This window comes from Larimichthys crocea, chromosome XIII (genome assembly GCF_000972845.2).
Source record: "Larimichthys crocea isolate SSNF chromosome XIII, L_crocea_2.0, whole genome shotgun sequence".
Classification (NCBI taxonomy): Eukaryota; Metazoa; Chordata; class Actinopteri; family Sciaenidae; genus Larimichthys; species Larimichthys crocea.
Window position 1 is genome coordinate 21120071 of NC_040023.1, and position 2816 is coordinate 21122886.

Consider the following 2816-nt stretch of genomic DNA (forward strand, 5'->3'; position numbering starts at 1 on the left):
CACACACACACACACACACACACACACACGCACACACACACACACACACACACATACACACACACACACACACACACACACACACACACACAAACACACATGCACACAATAATGTTTTCCCTCCATGCTTTAACTCTACTTTCTTTTTGCCTTCCTGCTGTCTTTCATCACTTTCTCTCACTAGTCTCCTCTGTCTGAATTGCAACGTTTTGTCAATTACCATTTAGTTCACTGTTAACCCACAGAGGGAAAGCGAGGTGTGTTCTGTAATACCACAGGAGTTCTGTCATCTTCAGAACAATTACGTCAATTAGCTCACATTTAAATGGTTTCCAGAGAGGAGAACCTGGGCTAATAACAGTCCAATGAAATGACAACCAACTAATTCATCTCACTCTAATTGCTCAGTAGGTACAGTCAGTCTGTCATAATGTCCCCCCTCTCTTTTTTTCTGACTGGATATAAGGCCACATTCCACACTCAGTTGCCTGACTCACCACCTGTCAATCAAATATAAACTCACCCTTCCACCCCCTCTAGAGACGGAGGTGCATTCCAGTGTGTTGACATCACGACTATGCTGCAAGTCAGCATATTTGACTTCTAACATAACACTGAGAAAAACTGTGTTGACAAGAAAAATCACTTTATAGAGAGAAGAGTATTACACAGAGAGAGAAGGAGAAGCAGCAGGAAAAAAAAACAGAAAGAGAAATGAAAGAGTGGGACAGAAAGAAACTTCTTTATTTTTCAAGCAAGGGGGATGAATTTTACTTCAAAACTGTCAGTGCTGCATAATCAAAAACTGACTCAGTTAAAAGCTAAATGCTTGCTTGCAGCTTAGATCAATTAACACAAAGATAAATATTAGCTCACTCTCAATGATGATGATAGACTGCTGAATCACTGTGCCACATCTTAGAGTCTTTGAGCTAATAGTTTCACAAGCTCAAGTGTTATAATATGTGTCATTTGAGATTTATGAGAGTATGTGCAGCTTTCTGCTTCTGGCAATGTACTCTGGGACACATGTGCTGTGAAACACATGCTATAGTAAAGCACAGATGTACTGCCACAACATAGTGCTTATTAAAAAAAAACATCACATTCATTACTTTCAAACTGCAAATCTTAAAGTCCAGCATTTTCCATAGCTGACATGTGCAGGCTTTTAACTGTGAGCTTTAAAGACTAGTTTGTCATAATTGATGTTGCCCACAATAGTTCAAATCCAACGAATGAAGACAGTTTTCAGTGACACAGAGTGGCTCATGAGGAAACAACTGAGAAAGAAATATGTGAGTCTGGGTTGTATCTTAAAAAAGGAGACACTAGGAGAAATTGGGGTTTTACAGATACAACACAGATACTCTCAAAAGAGTTTCCCTGCAAGTGTTGTTAGTCAATAGAAAGTCATCGAGATCTAGACGGCCTTAACCGCACAGTGCAACGAGTAGAATGTGTTTTATATATTGGGCAGATCTCTGTGTGCGTGCATATATGTTCCTGTTTCAGTCTTGTTCACACTGGTTTATGTATTGGCAAGAATTACTCATTAAAAGTTGTTTTTTTTAGCAAGTTGTGCCTTTAATTCTCACTTCCCTTTGGCCAAATTCCCATCACTAAATTGATGTCTTAGTCACATGCACTACACACTGTAAACGTACAATTAAAACTACACATATCACCTCTGACACCTACACATCTGTCAGTGGGGGAGACAGGTGAGTGTGCATCCGGTTCTGTGTGTGTGTCATTCACTGTGAGAGCACAGTGTGATTTACTTGAGCAGAAATACGATCTGAAAAACACAAAAATGCCACTTGAAGTCATGGACTGCGCATAATGTATTGCATGTTACCCTGTAATCATTCTATTATATATCATGTTTTCAACACATTACATTGTATTTTAGTACATCAAAGTTTTTGCTCACCACATACATATGTTTGCTGAAAGTCGCAATCTCCAAATGTTACAGTAATTCAGATAAATGTCTTTATTTGGTCATTAAACAATGTGTTTTGAATGGGACATTCTCTCTGAAGTGGTCTCACACACACCACAGCATTCTGTCCTATGAGCGAGCAAAGCAATAAAATTCACCAAGAATGTCACTACTAATAATAGAAATTTCTGCGCACATGTTTTATTGTTAACATTTGTATCTTTTGACCTTTCTCAAGACATCCTTACAGAAAACAAGCTCCGCCATCAGTACAAAGCTCAGATTCAGTTGTTGCCTTCCATTAATTATCTTCCTCGTATCCAAAATGTCAACAATGAAAACGCGGTTTAACTTTAGTTAGTTTATTAATAGGATTCATCTTGATAGATATTATGAACTTTTAGCTCCTGCTCTGCTGTATCAAGTGGTATGATACAAAACATGAGGGGGAGAGGAGAGAGACGCATAATGTGACACATACGTATTCTCAGTCATTAGTTGAAATCTGCAGCGTCATGAGTACATGTTGTATGCCTTATGTGACACCATCACAAACCATGGTGTGAAATACTGTTTGAAAATATTGTTTTCCCTCACTGATGTTTAATTGTTCCTCAACCCATCTTCTTCTGGTTCCCACCACTAATTAGGAATGGGATTTAACTGCCGATGACTTTAGTGCGGGATCAGAACACACCCAACCATTATAAAAAACCCAGGGACCCATAATGTGGTGTGGGCTTGGCCACTAAAGCTATGGGGTGGAGAGACAAGAGGGGAGAGGGAAGGGGGAGCTGGTAACTGTTTCTCTTGGTGGCTCTTTGAATTGTTGGCTGTGCCCTTTCTCGCCTTTGGCCTGTCATGAGAG